At 42.9% G+C, this 23317-nt stretch overlaps 1 pseudogene; it reads right to left on the bottom strand.

Moving 5' to 3' along the window:
* Window positions 1–5478: 5478 nt before the first annotated feature.
* Window positions 5479–6276, bottom strand: LOC109570856 (DNA fragmentation factor subunit alpha pseudogene; annotated as a pseudogene).
* Window positions 6277–23317: the final 17041 nt, after the last annotated feature.

A 23317-nucleotide genomic window follows, 5' to 3' on the forward strand; every position in this document is an offset into this window, starting at 1 on the left:
TTTTCCTCCAAGGGTAAAAACCAAAAGGAAGAAGGAATACAACCCTAAAGCCTGCAAAAAGGAGATCTCAAGGGGAGCAAGTTTAAAAAAAAAAAATGAAAAGACAGAGAAATACAGCACAATAAAAGAACAAGGTGGAAAATCACAAAACCAAACAAATGAAGAGGAAATAAGCAATCTATCTGAAAGAGAATTCAGAATAGTGATAGTGAAGTTGCTCCGAAAACTTGAAAATAGAATGGAGAAAACGCAAGAGACGTTTAACACAGTTAGTACAATCACCAAGGACATAGGAGAAGTAAAGAATAAGCAGATATGAAAAACACAATTACTGAGATTAAAAATACTCTAGAAGGAACCAATAGCAGAATAACTGAGGTAGAGGAGCAGATATGTGAACTGGAAGATAGAATGGGGGAAATGACTGCTAGAGAGAAGAATAAAGGGAAAAGAATGAAAAGAATTGAGGATAGCCTCAGAGACTATTGGGACCATATTAAACACACCAACATTTGAGTTACGGGGGTCCCAGAGGAAGAAGAAAAAAGAAAGGCACTGAGAAAATTTTTGAAGGAATTATAGTTGAAAACTTCCCCAACGTGGGAAAGGAAACAGTCAGTCAAGTCCAAGAAGTGCAGAGAATCCCTTTCAGAATAAACCCAAGGAGAAACACATTAAGACGCATATCAATCAAGCTAACAGAGATTAAGCACAGAGAAAGAATATTAAAAGTATCTAGGGAAAAGCAACACGTCACATACAAGGGAAAAAATCGTACAATTAAGAGCGGAACTTTCAGCAGAAACTCTGCAGGCCAGAAGGGAATGGCAGAATATATTTAAAGGACTGAAAGATAAAAATCTACAACCAAGATTACTATACTCAGCAAATATCACATTCAAAATTGATGGAGAAATCAAAAGCTTTACAGGCAAGCAAAAGTTCAAAGAATTTAGCACCACCAAACCAGCCTTACAACAAATACTAAAGAGACTCTCATAGCCAGTAAACACAAGAGAAAGGAAAGACCTACAAAAACAAACCCAAAACAATCAAGAAAATGCCAACAGGAAAATATCAATAATTACCTTAAATATAAGCGAACTAAATACACCAACCAAAAGATACAGACTGACTGAATGGATACAAAAACAAGACCCATACATATGCTGCTTACAAGACACGTACTTCAGACCTAGAGACACATACAGACTGAAAATAAAAGGATGGAAAAGATATTCCATGCAAATGGAAACCAAAAGAAAGCCAAGTGGCAATCCTTATTTCAGACAAAATAGACCTTAAAATAAAGAATATTATGAGACAAAGAAGGACAATACATAATGATCGATCAAGGGATCAAGCCAGGAAGACATAACAATTGTAAATATTTATGCACCCAACACAGGAGCACCTCAATACATAAGGTAAACACTAACAGGTGTAAGAAGGGAAATTGACAGAACCACAATAATCGTAGGTGACTCTAACACCCCACCGACATCAGTGGACAGATCATCAAAACTGAGAATCAATAAGGAAACATAAACATTAAATGAAACTTTAGACCAAATGGACCTAATTGATATCTTCAGGACTTTTCATCCAAATGCAGAAGAATACACCTTCTTGAGTGCACATGGAGCATTCTCCCAGATAGACCACATCCTGGGCCACAAATCAAGCCTCAGTAAATTTAAGAAAATTGAAGTCATATCAAGTATCTTCTCTGACCACAACGCTATAAGACTAGATATCAACTACAGGGTAAAAAACACATACTCATGGAAATTAGACAATACATTGCTAAATAATGAGACATTACTGAAGAAATAAGAACAGAAATCAAAAGATTCCTAGAAACAAAGGACAATGAAAACACAGTGACCCAAAACCTATGGGATTCTGCAAAAGCAGTTCTAAGAGGGAAGTGTATAGCAATACAATCCTACCTCAAGAAACAGAGAAGCATCAAAGAGACAACCTAACTCCACATCTGAAGCAGCTGGGGAAAAAAAGAACAACAACAAAAAAAACCCCAAAGTCAAATCATAAAGATCAGAGCAGAAAGAAATGAAGGAAACAATAACAAAGGTTAATAAAACTAAAAGATGGTTCTTTGACAAGATAAACAAAATTGACAAACCACTAGCCAATGTCATCAAGAAAAAAGGAGAAAATCAAATCAACAAAATTAGAAATGAAAAAGGAGAGGTTACAACAGACAACACAGAAATACAAAGGATCATAAGAGAATAATATGAGCAACTATATGCTAATAAAATGGATAACCTAGAGGAAACGGACAGGTTCTTAGGAAAGCTCCACCTCCTGAGACTAAACCACGAAGAAATAGAAATTATGAACAAGGCAATTACGAACACTGAAATTGAAACTGTGATCAAAACTCACCCAAAAAACAAAAGCCCAGGGCCAGATGGTTTCACAGGGGAATTCTATCAAACATTTAGAGAAGGAAGGACTGATGCTGAGGCTGAAACTCCAATACTCTGGCCACTTCATGCAAAGAGTTGACTCATTGGAAAAGATCCTGATGCTGGGAGGGATTGGCAGCAGGAGGAGAAGGGGACGACAGAGGATGAGATGGCTGGATGGCATCACCGACTCGATGGACATGAGTTTGAGTGAACTCCGGGAATTGGTGATGGACAGGGAGGCCTGGTGTGCTGCGATTCATGGGGTCACAAAGAGTTGGACACGACTGAGTGACTGAACTGAACTGAATGCCTATTTTTCTGAAACTCTTTCAAAAAATTGCAGAGGAAGAAGTACTTCCAAACTTGTTCTACAAGGCCACAATCGCCCTGATACCAAAACCAAACAAAGACAATACAAAAAAAGAAAATGACAAGTGATGATTATCACTGATAATATAGATGCAAAAATCCTCAACAAAATTCTAGCAAACAGAATTCAAAAACACATTAAAAAGCTCACACACCATGATCAAGTCAGGTTTATTCCAGGGATGCAAGGATTCTTCAATATACACAAATCAATCAATGTGATACACCATACTAGCAAATTAGTACAGTGTAACATGTGATATACCATATTAATAAAGATAACCATATGATCATCTTAATAGATGCAGAAAAAGCCTTTGACAAAATTCAGCATCCATTTATGATAAAAATGCTTCAAAAAATGGGCATAGAAGATACCTGTTTCAACACAGTAAAGGCTATATATGATAAGCCCACAGCAAACATTATTCTCAATGGTGAAAAACTAAAAGCACTCCCTCTAAGATCAGGAACAAGACAAGGGTGTACACTCTCACCATTACTATTCAAAATAGTTTTGGAAGTCCTAGCTATGGCAATTAGAGAAGAAAAAGAGATAAAAGGAATCCAGATCAGAAAAGAAGTAAAACTCTCACTGTTAGCAGATGACTTAATACTATACATAGAAAACCCAAAGGAAACTATCAGAAAATTACTAGAGATAATCAGTGAATTCAGCAAAGTAGTGGGATACAAGGTCAATATATAGAAATCACTTAAATCAGAAAAAGAAATTAAGGAATCAATCCCATTCACCAGTGTAACAAAAAGAATAAAATATCTAGGAATAAATCTACCTGAGGAGACAAAAGAACTAAATACAGAAAATTACAAGAAATCAAAGATGACATAAACAGATGGAGAGACATTCCATGCTCCTGGATAGGAAGAATCAATTTTATATAAATGACTATACTACCAAATACAACCTATGGATACAATGTGATCCCTATCAAATTACCAATGGCATTTTTCACAGAACCAGAACAAAAAAATTCACAATTAATATGGAAACACAAGAGACCCTCAATAGCCAAAGCAGTCTTGAGAAAGAAGAATGGAGCTAGAGGAATCAACCTTCCTGATTTCAGACTATACTACAAAGCTACAGTCATCAAGACAGTATGGTACTGGCACAAAAACAGAAAAATCGACCAATGGAACAAGAAAGCCCAGAGATAAACCCATGTACCTATGGGTACCTTATTTTTTGACAAAGGAGGAAAAAATGTACAGTGGGGCAAAGATAGCTTCTTCAATAAGTGGTGCTGGAAAAACTAGATCAGATCAGATCAGATCAGTCGCTCAGTCGTGTCCGACTCTTTGCGACCCCATGAATAGCAGCACACCAGGCCTCCCTGTCCATCACCAACTCCCGGAGTTCACTGAGACTCACGTCCATCGAGTCAGTGATGCCATCCAGCCATCTCATCCTCTGTCGTCCCCTTATCCGATAGCTACATGCAAAAGAATGAAATTAGAACACTTTCTAATGCCATACACAAAAATAAATTCAAAGCGAATTAAAGACCTAAATGTAAGACCAGAAATTGTAAAACTCTTAGAGGAAAACAGGCAGAACACTCAAAGACATAAATCAAAGAAAGATCTTCTATGACCCACCTCCTAGAGTAACAGAAATAAAAGCAAAAATAAGTAAGTGTGACCTAATTAAACTTAAAAGCTTTTGCACAGCAAAGGAAACTACAAACAAGGTGAAAAGACAGCTCTCAGAATGGGAGGTAATAATAACAAAGGAAACAACTGACAAAGAATTAATTTCCAAAATACACAAGCAGCTCATACAACTCAGCATCAGAAAAACAAACAACCCAATCAAACAGTGGGAATCAAACCTAAACAGACATTTCTCCAAAGAAGGCATGCTAAGTCACTTCGGTCATGTCCGACTCTGTGTGACTCCATAGACGGCAGCCCACGAGGCTCCCCCGTCCCTGGGATTCTCCAGGCAAGAACACTGGAGTGGGCTGCCATTTCCTTCTCCAATGCATGAAAGTGAAAAGTGAAAGTGAAGTCGCTCAGTCGTATCTGACTCTTAGCGACCCCATGGACTGCAGCCCACCAGGCTCCTCTGTCCATAGGATTTTCCAGGCAAGAGTACTAGATTGGGGTGTCATTGCCTTCTCCGAGAAGACATACAGATGGCTAACAAAGACATGAAAAGATGCTCAACATCACTCATTATTAGAGAAATGCAAATCAAAACTACAATGAGATACTACCTTACACCAGTCAGAATGGCCATCATCAAAAAGTCTACAAACAATAAATGCTGGAGAGGGTGTGGAGAAAAGGGAACCCTCTTGCATTCCTGGTGGGAATGTAAATTGATGCAGCCACTATAGAAGACCGTATGGTGGTGGTTTAGTTGCTAAGTCATGTCCAACTCTTGTAACCCCCATGGACAGAGGAGCTTGATTGGCTACAGTCCATGGGATTCTCAGGCAAGAATACTGGAGTGGGTTGCCATTTCCTTCTCCAGTGGATCTTTTCAACCCAGGAATCAAACCCAGGTCTCCTACATTGTAGGTAGATTCTTTACCAACTGAGCGACAAGGGAAGCTTTGCATGTAATAATAGGCAAATTGGCAGCTATGATTCAGGGTCTGCAGAGGTGAAAAACCCCAATACAAGTGTCTCCCTGCAAAGGTCAGGGTCCCTGGTGCTCTCCTGCCTCCAGATCCTGACTAGACAAACTCACTCTGGGGCAGATTTCTCCTTCAGCACCAAGAGGATCTGGCTCGCAGGTGTAACTTTGGAGGAGCTCTCTCTAACGTTGGTGTCAACAGTGTCCCTCTTGTCCCCGAGATCAGATCTGGATGCTTGCTGCTTCGACAAGATGCTACCTTCCTTCTTCAAAGCCTGGAGGTAAAGTTCCAGGAGCTTCCTGGACTGATAGGCTTCTTCTCTCTGGTCAAGCACCTACTGGAGGGTGTTCTGGAGCCCCTGGACTGCCACATGACTTTGGCCGAGTTTCTGAGCCAGCTCCAAACACAGGACATCGGTGAGCACCTGGAGCTCCTCCTCGGACAGCAGGATGATGCTGGATAGGTCTTCCTTCAGCTGTCTGGCCACGTTCTTCCACTTCAACCCTGCCCCTATCTGTTTCATCTCTGTCGAAGGACTCTTGGGTAATCCAAGCTGTACCTCCATCTGAATTGTGTGTCCACTTCTCATTCCCAGCCAATGCCACAAACTTAGTATTGGCAGGAAGACACAGGAAGTAATCCTCATCATCCATTATGGTACCATCCTTTGCCAGGACCAGAGTGACAGGTGCCAGGGACTTATCAACGGCTAGAATGTCACAAGCCTTGTTCCCCAGCTCCTTGAAGCAAGAGGCCACCATGCCATGTTGTTTCCAGCTGTTGTCGCGGCACAGCAGACACTGCTTTAGAGCCCAGATCTCGCTGGTTTCCAGAGCTGCAGGACCACTGACCACCTCCATCCTCTACATGGTGGGACCAGACCGATGTGGCGAAGTCAGGGAGGCTGGGGTGTGGGAGTCCTCCCCAACTCCATCCCCGACGGCATGCCAGGAAATGGAGATTCTTTTAAAAACTAGGAATAAAATCACCATATGACCCAGTAATCCCACTACTAGGCATATACCCTGAGGAAACCAAAACTGAAATGGAGTTTTTTTTTGGAAAACATGTATCCCATTGTTCCTTGCAGCACTGTTTACAATAGCTAGAACATGGAAGCAACCTAGGTGTCCATCAACAGATGAAGGGATAAAGAGGCTGTGGTGCATATATACAATGGAGTACTGCTGCTGCTGCTGCTAAGTCGCGTCAGTCGTGTCCGACTCTGTGTGACCCCATAGACGGCAGCCCACCAGGCTCCCCGGTCCCTGGGATTCTCCAGGCAAGAACACTGGAGTGGGTTGCCATTTCTTTCTCCAACGCATGCAAGTGAAAAGTGAAAGTGAAGTCGCTCAGTCGTGTCCAACTCTTAGCGACGCCATGGACTGCAGCCTACCAGGCTCCTCCATCCATGGGATTTTCCAGGCAAGAGTACTGGAGTGGGGTGCCATTGCCTTCTCCAACAATGGAATACTACTTAGCCATAAAAGGAGTGCATTTGAGTCAGTTCTCATGAGGTAGACGAACATAGAGCCTATTATAAAGAGTGAAGTAAGTCAGAAAGAGAAATATAAATATCATATACTGACACACATATATGGAATTAGAAAGATGGTACTGATGAATTTATTTTCAGGGCAGCAGTGGAGAAACAGACATGGAGAACAGGCCTACGGACACGGGGGAAGGGGAGGAGGGAGAGGGTGAGATGTATGGAGATAATAACGAGGAAATTTATAGTACCATATGTAAAATAGATAGCCAGTGTACTGTATGAGTCAGGGAACTCAACCAGGGTCTCTGTGACAATCTAGAAGGGTGGGATGGGAAGGGAGGTGGAAGGGGAGTTTCAGGAGGGAGGGGACATGGCTGATTATTGTTGATGTATGACAGAAAACCATAGCATTTTGTAAAGCAAATATCCTTCAATTAAAAAAATAAAGTGGCTTTTTAAAAAAGGAGTGAGCAGGTGACTTAATTTTCACTGTATACCATTTTGTACCTTTTGGCTTTTGCGCCATTGAATTGAACCTACTTTTCATTTTTTTTTAATTTATGCAATTTTGAAGGTTATTTTCCATTTACAGTTATTACAAAATATTGAGTCTATTCCCCATGTGGTATAATGCATCCTTGAGCCTATCTTACACCCACTAGTTTGTACTCCCCACTCCCCTATCCCTACAGTGGTAACCACTAGTTTGCTCTCTATATCTGAGCCTGCTTCTTTCTTCTCCTATTCATTAGTTTGTTGTATTTTCCAGATACCACATATAAATGATATCATACGGTATTTGTCTTTCTCTCTCTGATTTATTTATAGTGCCCTCCAAGTCCGTCCATGCTGCTGCAAATGGCAACATCTTGTTTTTCATGGCTGGTTAGTATTCAAATGAACATATTTTGTAAATAATACATTAATTCTGTTTTGATTTTAAATGCTGAAAGCAATGACTAGAGGGATTCTGAAGCTAGTACTCGATATTCTTCAAATTAAAAGGGGCCCAGAGCAAGAGTCCAAATTAAGATTCTGGCCCAAATGATTCAAATTTGAATTCTCTTAAATTCATTTTCATTGTCACTGGTCATTTGTTCTGCATCCCAGCTTTTCATCACCTGCTGATCTGGAGATCTGAATTTCTGTTGTTCTGCCTATTACAATCTGTACATGAACTGACAGAGACTCAATGATTCCCAGAGCTCCTTTCATCAACTAGAGGCCCTCTTATAAAATGTGCCTGGAGAGGAAGGGAGAGAGGAAGGGAGTGAGGGAGGGAGGGAGTATGCAACAGAGACCATGGTGTGGGCCCTCGAAGCTGGGAACACTTACTATCTGAACCGTTATGAACAAGTTTGCCAACCCCTGGTTTTAGAACAACCAAAAGGGTAAATAACAACGTGGAGGTCCAGGCCCTGAAAGAAATCAGGTAACAGACTGAGGGGGTCATTGGTTAGCTGAAGTGAAGTGAAGTGAAGTAAGTCGCTCAGTCGTGTCTGACTCTTTGTGACCCCATGGACTCCATGGAATTCTCCAGGCCAGAATAACAGAGTGGGTAGCCTTTCCCTTCTCCAGGGGATCTTTCCAACCCAGGGATCGAATCCAGGTTTCCCGCACTGCGGGCAGAGTCTTTACCAGCTGAGCCACAAGGGAAGTCCAAGAATACTGGAGTGGGTAGCCTCTCCCTTCTCCAGCAGATCTGCCTGAGCCAGGAATCGAACTGGGGTCTCCTGCATTGCAGGTGGATTCTTTACCAACTGAGCTCTCAGGGAAGCCCGCCAGTTTGCTATTTTCACAATAATGCCGCATAACAAACCATCCCAAATCTCCATGGCTGAAATAGCAGTAGTGTGGTTTGCCCATCTATGGGTGAGCCAGGCTCAGCTGTGGCCACTCTGCTAGTCTTGGCTGGACTTTTGGGCATCTGTGGGGTGGGGGTGGGCTGAGCCAACACAGGCAAGGCCAGGCTGGGGCCGTCGCTCCACGCTGCAGGTCTGGATCTGCACTGCTGTCTCTCTGCTTCCTTAGACCAGGGGGCTAGCCAGGATATGCTCTTCTCATGGCAGTGACAGAGGCCAAAAGTGAGTGGAAATTTGTAAGCAGCTCTTAGGAGCCCCCACTGGGAACTCACGCGTCATCATGTATTTCCCTGGCCCCGCCATGGGTCACAGCCAAGCAGCAGGGAGCTAGTCTCCTCCCTTAGAGGAGCTGCCTCGTCTCATGGTCAGGATGTGAACAGGGAAGAGGGGGAACTGGGGCCAGTAATGCAAACTGAGACTCAGGTCACTTCGAACTGAGCACCAGCATATGCCAGGCTCTGTGCCGGGATCTATCAGCAAACCAGACTGGTTTTCCCCCCAGCCCCAGCCATCCAGGAGCTTAATTCTAGTGGGATATGGAAGGGATTTCACATTCAATGCTGCCTCCTTCTTGTCTGTTTTGTGTTGTTCCACTAAGGGATGAGCCTGCTGGCATGTTTGCTCCCGGAGGCCAGGAATCATCTCTGCTTGGGCAGCTTTGTCCCCCAGCATCCAGCTCTGGGCTTGAGGCGAGGCAAATGCTCGCTAATAAATGTGGGAGGAAGGGAGGCATGTTTCTCTCTCTCTCTTCTGGGAATCACTGAATCTCTGTCAATTCATCCACAGATTGCAAGGACTGAAATGACAGAAATTCAGATCTCTAGATTAGCAGACGATGCAAAGCTGGGACGCAGAACAAATGACAAGTGACAGTGTAACTGGATTTAAGAGAATTTGAATCATCTGGGTGAGAGAGCCCGCAGATGGCAGATGCCTGCTCAGTGTAGAAAAATGGGTCATGCCTCCCAGACCAACCACCACGCAGACTCGGAGTCCTGAAAGGAGCAGAGCCTTTGTGTCGCGGGCTGATCGTGGAAGAGTGGGGACTCCCCTGACACGTGGGGGCACGAGCTCTCAGCAGGATGGCAAACCAAGCTCAAGAGGGGGTGCAGTGTCAGTGAGGCTCTTGATCTTGGCCTTCCCTGGGTAGACTGAGGACGAAGCTGAGCAGAGGGCCAGCGCCGCTGCTCCCACCATGCCTGAAAGCAAGACCCAGCCCTTGGCGCCCACGAAGGCTGGGGACAGGGAGCCAGAGGTCCTCATCTCAACCCAGTTCTGCTTCCTGAAAGAGGCTCCCTGACCATGGTTCCTTTACCTGTGATGCAGGCATTAGGATACCCATCCTACTTAACATCACAGGATTTTAGTGAGATTGCAAGAAACAACAAGAGTAAAAATAAACCCAACTCAGGGAAGATGGGTAGTATTTGATCTTGAGCAAGGCAATGTTGCCCCGTGGTTGGGGAGGAGATGGAAGGCATGAACCATGCAAGAGATTATTTCCAAAGTTCAAAGTAAGAGAAGATTCATTGAGGAAAAGAAACCTTGAGGAATGATTTTCCATATTTTGAGGTGTGAACGTTTCGGAGGCCCAACTCCTCTAGGAGGGTAGTAACTGTGGGAAGCAAATTACTGTTGAACTTAATTGAAGCAGAATGAGAATGAGCTCAAAACACACCTACATCCCTTTCAAACGAAAGGAAATGGAGAGATTAAGAGGAAAGGTCAAGGCGGGTGGTGAGCAAGGGGGCAAGGCGGCCAAAGGTCAATGTTGACAAGACAGACGTGTTCTTTTTCTCCAATGCTTGTGATCTCAGACGTGGGTTTGGCACAGGCAGGCAGGCCCCCCGCTCAACGCTGCCTTCCTTCCTCCCCTGTCAGCGGTGGCTGCAGAGGTCCCTGTCACTGGCAAGTGTCCCGTGAGCTTCCTCTGATGGTGCCAGGGTTCTTCATGGATCATGGTCACCGTGATCTCAAGCCTGCCCCTTCCTCTCCCTAACCTGCAGGCACTCAGAGGAGGAGCGATGGGGGTCCTAGCAATGTGGAAACAACTTTATACATCCACTGGCCTGAAGGCAATAGCAACAACAGAATTTATGTAATCCATGAAAGCACGGAATGGGGTAGTAAAACTGCATTAGCCATCCATCTCTCTTTGTAAAGCAAATTCTCACCAACTGCCACCCCCATAACAGAGCATCGCTCTTCACCCGGACGCAACTGACCCCCTAAAAAGGAAGTGCCTGGATACCTCTGAGAATTATGCAAATGCAGGCAGCATTCACAATCAGGGTGATGCATCAAAGATCCAAAGATGTTTCCAGGCATGAGTTACAAGGCCTCTAAAGACAATGACTTTTATAGGGTTTTAGATTACGGTGATGTTCTGTAAATCCTGCTCCAGTCACACAATAGGCCAAGAGCAATTAGTGTTAATTAAACTATCCCCATAAAGAGGTTTCTGCGCTGACACATTGATATCCCGTAAATACACTGAGCCTGCGAACATTCTCAAGGGCTTGCCTTCCACATCACCAAGGTCCCTGGACCCTCCCGCCCCGGGACTGCTCACACCTGAGTGTAACACCACTCAGCCAGAACCCAGCCCTGAGGCCCACCACTCGGCTCGCTGAACCACCTGGGGATCCTACTAAAACGAGATTCTGATTCGGGAAGTCTGGGGTAGGGCTTGAAATTCTGCAGATGGATCAAGCTCCCTGGTGGTGCTGAAGCTGCTGCCCTCCAGACATCACTCAGAGAAGGAACATGGTTGTACAGAAGCCCTCTGCAGTCCGAGGGATGATGGCCCAGGTTAGGCGCAGGGAGAGCAAGTCAAGCCATCCTGTGTACTCCTAACGCTCTGGCCTTCCTGCCCTGCTTTATAGCCAGAGAACTATGGACGAGGAGAAATAAGCAAGCAGTATACCATGCAGACGCCAAAGTGACCCTCAGAGTCACCCCAGATGCTGGAAGCCTCACCTTCTATGGAGAGGAGCAGAGATTAAAAAAAGAAAAAGAACAAGCCTCTGAGAAAGATGAGCCCAGCAGTATCTCCACCCCTGGGTTCTCTGTATCCTGCACCTGCCTGGTAGATGGAGCCCCCAGGGATGCCCCGGGCCACGAGTGACGTGCGGCTTTTCCAGAGATGGAAGGATCGGGGACCAGGTGAGCCTCTCAGTGGTGCTGAGAGCCCTTGTCCTTGGGCACAGCCTCCCTGTCTGACCTGGCACCACAGTGCACAGAGAGGACCTGGATTTAAAGGCTGGTATAGCACGTGCCCTGCAGGGAGGGGCGGGGAGCAGGCAGCAGGCGTGTGTGTGTGTGTGTGTGTGTGTATGGAGAGAATGTGAGCAATGGGAGTGGCAGGCAATGGGCAAAGGTCAAATATTAAAACAAAATTGGCTGAGGAGCTTCAGGACTGACTGTGGTGAGGTGACAGCCATGAAGAGTCAGCCATCAGGAGGAAGCAGTGCCCATCGGGGACGGGACTGAAGAGGCAGAGAGAAGAGAAAGTGAAGTTAGGAGGCTCAGCACCCATCTCTGCGAGCAGATGTGAGGTTTGTAGCAGCCCCATAAAATCGTAGGCCAGCCAGTCATAAAACTATATTATGATATTATAACGACGTGGCTGCAGAAAGCGTCAGTGACAATGTGTTGCCTGTGGCCAGTTTCCGTTTTAATTCCGCAGTATGTGACTGAAATTTGAAGCGTGCCATGAGGCCACAGAAAGGGGCCTGTTCTTAAAGTAACCTCGGAGCAATTTCCTGACCCAAAGTAAAGTCAAGGGGTGAAAAAGTGGCGGAGGAAAGTGGGGGACGTTTGCTTGGGTGGATGAGATTTTAAGTCACAGGGACTTCCCTGGTGACCCCATGGTTAAGATTTCACCTTCCATTGCAGGGTATGTGGGTTCAATCCCTGGTCGGAGAGCTAAGATCCCACGTGCCTTGGAGCCAAAAAACCAAAAGATAAAATAAAAGCAATATTGTAACAAACTCAATAAAGATTTTTTAAATGGTCCACATCAAAAAAAAATCTAAAAAGAAAACAGTCATAAGAGCTGTGAGGGGAGAGCCTCCCGGAGACACCTCCCTTACACAGACAGCGCTTAGATTCCTTAGAGACTGGAGTCCTCTGACCAAAAAATTTGCCCTTGCATCTGCGGCCTTTCCTTTTTCTTCTCTCTGACACCCTTCCTCTGTAGCATTTTCAGTGCAGCTCCAGCCAAGTCTGCTATTTATAAAGCAGGAGCAATTTTACCACAGGGCGTGGTGTTTAATTTGAAGAGACGTCAAAGAGTGAGGGGCAGATGGCTGAGCCAGCCGAGCCTCTCGGTGACCTTGATGGGACACTCAAGCCCACACGTTCATCCTGAACTTCCTCCAACAGATCCTGAGTTGATCAAGCTCTGGGGAAGAAAGGATGAATTGATAATCCAGGTGCCTGCTTATTAATTTCTAGTGGATCTATGGATAGCTTCTGAATGACACCAGTTCAGATGATCCATTCTAGAAAATTGTTCGAGAGATTTGCAATATATATCACAAAATCACTTGGATTTCGAAGGTCTCAAATCTTTTGGGGGGACATAATTCAACCTGCAGGCTTCTCAGGCAGTGCCAGTGATAAAGAATTCCACCTGCCGGTGCAGGAGACACAAGAGACTCGGGTTCAACCCCTGGGTTGGGAGGATCCCTTGAAGTAGGAAATAGCAACCAATTTCCAGTATTTATTCTTGCCTGGAAAATTCCATGGACAGAGGAGACTAGCTGGCTACAGTCCATGGAGTGACAGAGAGTCAGACAAGATCAAGTGACTAAGCAGTGCTTCAACCTATAACCGTAGTGATACTGCATTAGTAATACTACATTGTGGTCCAAGTAAACATGAAGCATCAATTCGGTTAGGAAAGGCTGAAGGCAGAAGAAGGGGGCAGCAGAGAATGAGATGGTTAGATAGCAGATTCAGTGGGACATGAATTTGAGCAAACTCTAGGAGTTAGTGGAACGCTGCAGTCCATGGGGTCACAAAGAGTCAGAGACGACTTAGCAACTAAACAAAAACAATAATTCAGTATCTAGTATTATCTGCCATGGAGGCAGGTTTTGAGGTAACCAGGAGTAAGGACCTTTCCTGCCCTCAAAGTTTCCACTGTCTATAACAGGCGTACATATGAGTAACTTACTTGGCTTTCTTCACTCGCGCAAGAAAGAAGTTTAAAACATTGAATACATTGATGCCTAGGTTCTACCCCTGACCAGTGAAACTAAAGCCCTGGGAATGGGGCCAGCAATATTTCCCCAGGTATGATGGTCAATTTTACATACTGACATGACTGGGCCACAGGGTACCTGGATATTTGGTCAAACATCATCCTGGTGTTTCTGTGAGGGTTGAAGGTCTGAATAAAACAAAAATTCTGACCCTCTCCTGAATAAGAGAAAATTCCTTCAGCCTGGTTCCTCATGCTAGTACATTTTTTCCCCCTGTCTTTAAACTTGAACTGAAACATCAGCTCTTTCCCAATCTTGAGTCTGCTGCCCTTTGGACCTGAACCACACCATTGACTCTCCTGGGTCTCCAGCTTGCTGACCACATTGATTCAGACTTGTCAGCCCTCATAATCCTGTGGCTGAATGTCTTGTTTTAGGTGTGTGTATCTATGCTACTGCTGCTAAGTCACTTCAGTCGTGTCCGACTCTGTGTGACCCCATAGACAGCAGCCCACCAGGCTTCCCCATCCCTAGGATTCTCCAGGCAAGAACACTGGAGTGGGTTGCCATTGCCTTCTCCAATGTGTGAAAGTGAAAGTGAAAGTGAAGTCTCTTAGTTGTGTCCGACTCTAGCGACCCCATGGACTGCAGCCTACCAGGCTCCTCCATCCATGGGATTTTCTAGGCAAAAGTACTGGAGTGGGGTGCCATTGCCTTCTCCGGTGTGTATCTATATGTTTATATATGTGTGTGTGTGTGTGTGTGTGTAGATCCTTTGGAGAACCAGGTGATCTTAATATGCAACCAGCATTAAGAGACACTTACCTATAAATAACAAGACAAAGGAATGATTGATTCTGCCTGGGGAGGAGACTTCATAAAAGCTATCACATTTGAGCTGGGCCAGAAAGAATGAGCAGTATTTGCCTTGCCAAGCAGATGGGGTTAGAGGAAAGAGTTTTAGCAAAGGAAGCAAAGAAGAGAGGGTGGAAAGGAGGAGGAGTGATCGGAGATGAAGCTAAAATGGAAGAGTTGGGAGGGACCTGATTCTGACCTGCTGCAAATATCAGTAGCATGACTCAGTAAATCAGAGAATATTGGAACATTTTACATTAGCAAGTGATGTGCCGTTTCTGCATTTTAGGAAGACAAATCTGAAAACTATGTAAAAGAGACTGAAAGTGAGGGGGACCAATTAAGATAGTGTAATAGCAGCCCATAGCAGGCAGTGTGAAAGCCTGCCATGGACTGAATGTTTGTGTCAAATTCATATCTTGAAACCCTATCCCCCAAATGGTGATATTAGGAGGTGGGGCCTTTGGGAGATAATTAGATTTCCATGAGTTCACGATGCTACTGAACTCAGTCTGGCTCCTCAACACAAAAATCCATACCTGGGAGGCAGTTGTTGGTAAAAGGAAAGTTGTTTTTAATTAGAATGCTGGCAATCTAGGGAGAAGATGGACTCATATCCCCCAAAAACCAACTCCCAGGATTCTGCTCAGCCAGGAAAGTTTTAAAGGGAAAAGGGGAACTAATTTTAGTTAATCACTGAGATTGGGGGTCAGACTGGTTGCCATGTCCCACTGCATGTAGACTCATCAATTTCTTGTGGTCTTTCTTTAGATATTATTGTGTTCACATGGTTTGCAGGATTACTGAAGGGAGAAGTTAGGGAAGAGATCTGGTCATCTGTTAATTACTTATTCTTTGTTTCTACTTATTTGACCTATGGAAAGAGCCAACAGGTTAGACAAGAGATTATTCAGTGTGATCAAAAGATTTGAAAGGTGTGCCAGGGCCAGAGATGAGTAGAACATGGAGGTGCCTGGTTTAAGATTAGTTACAACATGGCTCTGCTAGAGAGACAGGACAAAGGAGTTTCCTGCTGAGGCTGGTTTCTGGCAGCGACGGGGTGGGGCCCCTCTGGTTGAACTAGTGCGCTTGTAAGCAGAGGAAGCCACACCAGAGCACTCGCTCCCTACCATGTTCAGATGCAGCAAGAAGGCGGCCATCTGTAAGACAGGAAGGGGGCTTCCACCAGGGGCTTCCTAACCTGTAAAACTATGAGAAATAAATGTCTGCTGTTCCAACCACCCAATCTTTGGTACTTTTTTATAGCAGCCCAAACTAAGAAAAATTCCAAGCAAGATATGGCATGACCCCAGACTCAAGAAAAACAGAGAGTTTTTTTTTCTTTTTGCATGTTTCAGAGCTAGTCAATGGGATGATAAAGACGGAAAACTCCAGTGTTTACCCTAAAATTGAGGAAGAGTGTGCAAGAAGGGATAAACTTAGAATTCAGAAAATATTGAAGAAGATGGAGGTAGGAACATCTACCCTTCCCCTGGAAGTCAAAAGGAAGGATTTAATATTTGCTAAATAATAATCTAATATAAAACAAAAGAGACAATTATCCAGTAAGTAGAGGGAAATCAGAGAAGAGATAACCTTGGTCATCCCTGGGGTAAGTAATGAATAATCGAAAACATTACCTTTCATTTTAAATCAACAATGAATATATAATGAAACAGAAGGGAAAATTAGCATACATTTTAAAGATTAAAAGGAGAATGCCAGGAAATGTGTTTACGGGTACGTTTAGAACTAAAAAGGATTTGGGTCCTGCATTCTTTTCCTTTGCCATTAGAGTTGCTGTGTTAGGAGAGTCTGAGCTGGTTCTTCTTGAAGAAATCAGACCCATTTCTGAGAAAGTGCTCAGAAAATTCAGCTGAGCAAACTACCCTTTGCGTCTAAATTCCAACCTAGGGATTTACAGCAATCACGGTAGTCCAGAGACTTCTTTTTTTTTTTTTTTTTTTTGAGGAAAAGTAATATCTAAGAAGAAATTTGGCAGTTAGCAAAACTCATGAATCTTGCTGCTTCCCAGGATTTCTTTCATTTCTTTAGAGAGAGATTATTCAGTTCCACAAAACGCTTTCTTCTATTAAAAGCCTATAAAGCAAAAGAAACACCTTTCCGTCGGCTGAAGTGAATTCAAATAAGTAGCCGTCTGGTCATCCCATCAAGGCTTTCCATTGTCTCTTTGATCAGTCACGACCTGGTATACTTTGTCTAAAAATACAGCAAAACCTCATTTTCTGAGGCCTGCTCATTGAAAATTGGTGTCTACCTTTTCAAAGTTTCCTTTCATTATAAAACAAGTGTGGTTCCTTATCTTGCCCCTTCTTTAGGAGAGAGCCCAGAACATTCAGACAGCCCTTGTGGATGGTGTGATCACTGGGATCACTGTGTCCTCACTGGCTGGGGCTCAATGACTCTAAGATTCTGGAATCTCAAAAGGACTGCCAGAATGGATGCTCTGTCTCACCTCTCCTGACAGTTCATTACACTGATGGGCCTATAGAACATCCCTCCTCATGAGCCCATGTCCTGGAATTCATGCCCTGTCTACTCCCCTCCAGCTGAATCTGGGTGAAACCTGCGGCTTGCTTTCATCTAGAGAATGTGGCGGAAGAGGTGCGGTTCTGTTTCAGGACCAAGCCTCACAAAGGCCAGGCAACTCCCGTTTCTGCAGTCGTGGGAAGCCTGAGGTGCTAGGTAAGATGTCTGACTTCTCTGCTGGAGGGTTCATTTGGAAAATGTGAGGTCCTGAGCTCTCAAGAAGAGGAAGAAAGAAAAAGAGAGAAACCCAGCCATTCCAGCATCCCAACTTTGCCAACCCAGAGCTGCCTGGCTCACTCAATGAAGTTACATGAGGACAGCAAAAGAAGCACCCAGTTGAATACAGCCTAATGGCAAAATCATAAGCAAGTAAAGTGATTGATGTTTTTAATCACTAAGTTGGGGGGGGGCAGTTTGTTGTATAGGAGTAGATAACCAAAAAACAAATACAGCTATGATTCTATAAAACAGAGGTTGGCAAGGATTGTGTGATATGCCAAGGATCTGACCCTTTTCCTTATAGAGGTGATAAAAGTTAGAATTGCTCATTTGCTCAACATATTAATCTTGTCTTTTTATTCTGCATTTTTGATGCTGATGACAGAAAGACTGTCCCTCCCCGGAATAGCCAATTCTTAGGGATAATAAAGGGCTCCACACCTTTCGTACGGAAACCAACTAATCCAGAGCCCAAACTCCCAACCACCTCCTTTAGAGGGTGCTCATACTCAGGGCTCATGCGCTGGGCCACTATACACCTGCCCTAATCACACCAGAGCCGAGATTTAGAAAACTGGGGGCAGCCGCTACGCCTCAGAGCCCGCTGAAATCATTCAAACTACCCAATCCTGAGTCGAACTACCCTACTTCACCAATTCTTTCATGCATACCAGAAAAGACTCTCGTCCAAGTTTTCCCCTTCTCCTTCCTGACTAACTCTGGTGCCTCCCTGCGCAGCCCCTGGAGCGTGGCATGTCCCCTCCTCTAGGAATATGTGAGTACAACAATTTTCAATGGCAATCATAGCCTAATCTATCAGCCTTGCTGCAGCTACATAATAAAACCTATATAATAAGGCAGAGGCTTGTGAGTATAGGTGAGAGGATAAATACGGCCGGTGTAGCTCTCATAGGAAGCAAAAATGGATAAAGCAGAGGTGATTGCAAAGGACCACCCTGTAACACTGTGCCACAAAAAAACAGTAGCTAGTATTTTTGAATGCTCCTCATTAATCTCCAAGATAAGTCTAGAAGGTGGTTTTACTGTTTCCTTTATCCAGAAGTGAAAATCAAAGCTTAGATTAAATAATATGCCACAAGTGAAGTGGCAGAACTAGGAGTCCAACTCAGTCTTGCTGGATTTGAAGACCAGAACTATTCTCCTACGGCTCCCCCAGTGACTCAGTAGTAAAGAATCCACCTGCAATGCAGGAGATGTGCAGAAGTGGGTTCAATCCCTGGGTCAGGAAGATCCCCCTGGAGAAGGAAATGGCAACCCACTCCAGTATTCTTGCCTGGAAATTTCCATGGACAGGGGATCCTGGCAGGCTACGGTCCATGGGGGCATAAACGAGTTGGACACAACTTAGCAACTAAGCAACAACATTCTCCTATGCTGTCCCAACAGTCTTCACCAAGGGTCATCATAGCTTACCAAGCCTTCCTACATGTCGTATGACTTAGTAGGTTTATCATACTGAATTTTTAAACAAATGAGTTTTATCTTCTTTAATTACCTTTTTCTGATTATAAAATAATAACTCATTGACAATTTGAAATGTAAGGAAGAAATTTTAAATCACTCCTACAAGCACTCAGAGAGAACCACTGTTAACATTTTGGTGTATGTCCGTCTGATCTTTTCCCATACCTATATTGTATGTTTTCCAAAATTTATATTAAACTCACTATATCTTGTAACCTATCTTCATTTTAAGCAAAAATATATTGTGAGCATTTTACCGTGCCATTAATTATTCTCCTAAGATAGGAATTTTAAATGGCTAATTTCTAGTTTATAATTACCCATTTATATATAATACCCATTTATTAACCCTCCAATATGTGAATTATTTCATTTTTTTAGTATTTATTTGTTTATTTGGCTGCACCACGTCTTCGTTAATCTCATGCAAACTCTTAGCTGCAGCATGTGGCAGCTAGTTCCTTGACCAGGGATCAAACCTGGGTCTCCTGCGTTGGGAGCACAGAGTCTCAGCCCTGGACCATGAGGGTAGTCCCTGTGAATTATTTCTAATACTTTTCTATGAAAATGCTCTGGTTAATATCCTCATATTTACTTAGTCGTGAATTTTATGAACACCTCTGATATCTTAAATTCCTAGATGTAAATTGCCGAGTCAAAGAACATGCACATTTTTAAGACTTCCGATACTTAAAAAATTTTATTGAAGTATAGTTGATGACAATATTACATAAATTACAGGTGTACAACATATGATTCATAATCTTCAAATGTTATATTCCATTAATAGGTACTACAAAATACTGGCTGTATTCCCTGTGTTATACAATACATCCTCATAGCTATTTTATACATAACGATTTGTATCTCTTTATCCCATACTCTATCTTTGTCCATCCCTCACCCCTCTCCCTGCTGTTTATCATTACTTTTTTTGCTATGTCTGTAACTTTTGACACTCATTTGTCAAATTTCTCTGCAAAAATTTCCCACTTATCACAGAGCCCTTTGTGAATTTTTTTGTTTATGTTTTGGTTTTTTTTTTAAAATAAACCTTTAGCCAGACCCTTCAAAAAAAAAAAATGAAGAGGACGTAAATCAATAAAACTATAAGTATATATATTCATTTTTCAGATTCTTTTCCCTTGTGTTATATACTACATCCTTGTTAGTTACCTACTTCATATATACTGCATGCTAATTCCTACTTCTAATTTACTCCCCCACTTTGGTATCCATGTTTGTTTTCTGTATCTGTGAGTCTACTTCTGTTTTGAGAATACATTTATTTGCATCTTTTTTTTTTTTAGATTTCACATATAAGTAATATCATGCAATATTTGTTTTTCTTTGTGGGGCTTATTTCATTTAATATGATAATCTCTAGTGTAGCCATGTTGCCACATATGGCATTATTTCATTCTTTATTATGGCTGAGTAGTATTCCATTGTATGTATATACTACATCATCTTTAGCCATTCTTCTGTCAGTGGAGACTGAAGTCGCTTCCCTGTCTTGACTATTGTAAATAGTACTGCATGTATCTTTTCAGATTATAGTTTTCTCCAGATATACGCTCAGGAATGGGATTGCAAGATCATATGTTAATTCTATTTTTAGTTTTTTTAAGGAACCTCTATACTATCCTCATAGTGACTGTACCCAATTTACATTCCAATCAAGAGTATGGGATGATTCCTTTTCCTCTACGCCCTCTCCAAATGTTGACTTTTTGATGATGGACTTTCTGACCTAAGTGAAGTGATATCTCATTGTAGTTTTTATTTGCATTTCTCTAATAATTAGTGATGTTGAATGAGCACTTTTTTATGTGCCTGTTGGCCATATGTATGTCTTCCTTGGAGAAATGTCTGTTTAGATATTCTGCTTATTTTCTAATTGCTATTATTTTTAATTTAAATATGAAGCTGTATGAGTTATTTGTGTATTTTGAAAATAAATCCGTCGGTCTTATCCTTTTCTCTCATTCTGTAGATTGTCTTTTTGTTTTATATATAGTTTCCTTTGCTGAACAAAGTCTTTTGAATTTAATTGGGTCCCATTTGTTTATTTTTGTTTTTATCTCCATTACTCTAGGAGACAGATCCAAAAAGATATTGACGTAATTTATGTCAAAGAGTGTTCTGCCTGTTTTTCTCTAGGAGTTTTATAGTATCCAGTCTTACATTTAGGTCTTTAATCCACTTGGAGTTTATTTTTGTATACAGTGTTAGAGAATGTTCTAATCTCATTCTTTAACATGTAGCTATCCAGTTTTCTCCCTGGTGGGCTGCCTTCTATGGGGTCGCACAGAGTCAGACACGACTGAAGTGACTTAGCAGCAGCAGCATCCAGTTTTCCCAACACCACTTATTGAATAGATTCTCTTTTCTCCATTGTATATTCTTCTTTTTTGTAGGTTAATTGGCCATAGATATGTGAGTTTGGGCAATGCCAAAGAATGCTCAAACTACCACACAATTGCACTCATCTCACACACTAGTAAAGTAATGCTCAAAATTCTTCAAGCCAGGCTTCAGCAATATGTGAACCGTGAACTTCCTGATGTTCAAGCTGGTTTTAGAAAAGGCAGAGGAACCAGAGATCAAATTGCCAACATCTGCTGGATCATGGAAAAAGCAAGAGAGTTCCAGAAAAACATCTATTTCTGCTTTATTGACTATGCCAAAGCCTTTGACTGTGTGGATCACAATCAACTGTGGAAAATTCTGAAAGAGATGGGAATACCAGACCACCTGATCTGCCTCTTGAGAAATTTGTATGCAGGTGAGGAAGCAATAGTTAGAACTGGACATGGAACAACAGACTGGTTCCAAATAGGAAAAGGAGTTTGTCAAGGCTGTATATTGTCACCCTACTTATTTAACTTATATGCAGAGTACATCACGAGAAACGCTGGGCTGGGAGAGGCACAAGCTGGAATCAAGATTGCTGGGAGAAATATCAGTAACCTCATATATGCAGATGGTACCACCCTTATGGCAGAAAGTGAAGAGGAACTCAAAAGCCTCTTGATGAAAGTGAAAGTGGAGAGTGAAAAAGTTGGCTTAAAGCTCAACATTCAGAAAACGAAGATCATGGCATCCGATCCTATCACTTCATGGGAAATAGATGGGGAAACAGTGGAAACAATGTCAAACTTTATTTTTGGGGGCTCCAAAATCACTGCAGATGGTGACTGCAGCCATGAAATTAAAAGATGTTTACTCCTTGGAAGGAAAGTTATGACCAACCTAGATAGCATATTCAAAAGCAGAGACGTTACTTTGCCAACAAAGGTTCGTCTAGTCAAGGCTATGGTTTTTCCTGTGGTCATGTATGGATGTGAGAGTTGGACTGTGAAGAAGGCTGAGTGCCGAAGAATTGATGCCTTTGAACTGTGGTATTGGAGAAGACTCCTGAGAATCCCTTGGACTGCAAGGAGCTCCAACCAGTCCATTCTGAAGGCGATCAGCCCTGGGATTTCTTTGGAAGGAATGATGCTAAAGCTGAAACTCCAGTACTTTGGCCACCTCATGCGAAGAGTTGACTCATTGGAAAAGACTCTGATGCTGGGAGGGATTGGGGGCAGGAGGAGAAGGGGACGACAGAGGATGAGATGGCTGGATGGCATCACTGACTTGATGGACGTGAGTCTGGGTGAACTCCGGGAGTTGGTGATGGACAGGGAGGCCTGGCGTGCTGCGATTCATGGGGTCGCAAAGAGTCGGACACGACTGAATGAATGAACTGAACTGAACTGAACTGATGTGGGTTTATTTCTGGACTTTGTACCCTGTTACATCGATCTATTTGTCTGTTATTGTGCCACCACCTTACTGTCTTGATTACTGTAGCTTTGTAGTACAGTCTGAAGCCAAGGAGCCTGAATCCTCCCAGCTCCATTATTTTTTCCTCAAGATTGTTTTGGCTCTTTGGGGTCTTTTGTGTTTCCACACAAGTTTAAAAAAATTTTTTTCTAGTTCTGTGAAAAATGCCAATGGTAATTTCATAGAGGTTGCATAAATCTGTTGATTGTCTTGGATAGTATAGTCAATTTAACAATAATGATTCTTCCAATCCAAGAACATGGTATATCTTTCCATTGGTTTTTGTGGTCTTCAGTTTCTTTCATCAGCATCTTATAGTTTTCAGAGTACAGGTTTTTGCCTCCTTAGGTAGGTTTATTCCTAGGGGTTTATTTTTTCATTGTGATAATAAATG

This window comes from Bos indicus, chromosome 17 (assembly GCF_029378745.1).
Source record: "Bos indicus isolate NIAB-ARS_2022 breed Sahiwal x Tharparkar chromosome 17, NIAB-ARS_B.indTharparkar_mat_pri_1.0, whole genome shotgun sequence".
NCBI lineage: Eukaryota > Metazoa > Chordata > Mammalia > Artiodactyla > Bovidae > Bos > Bos indicus.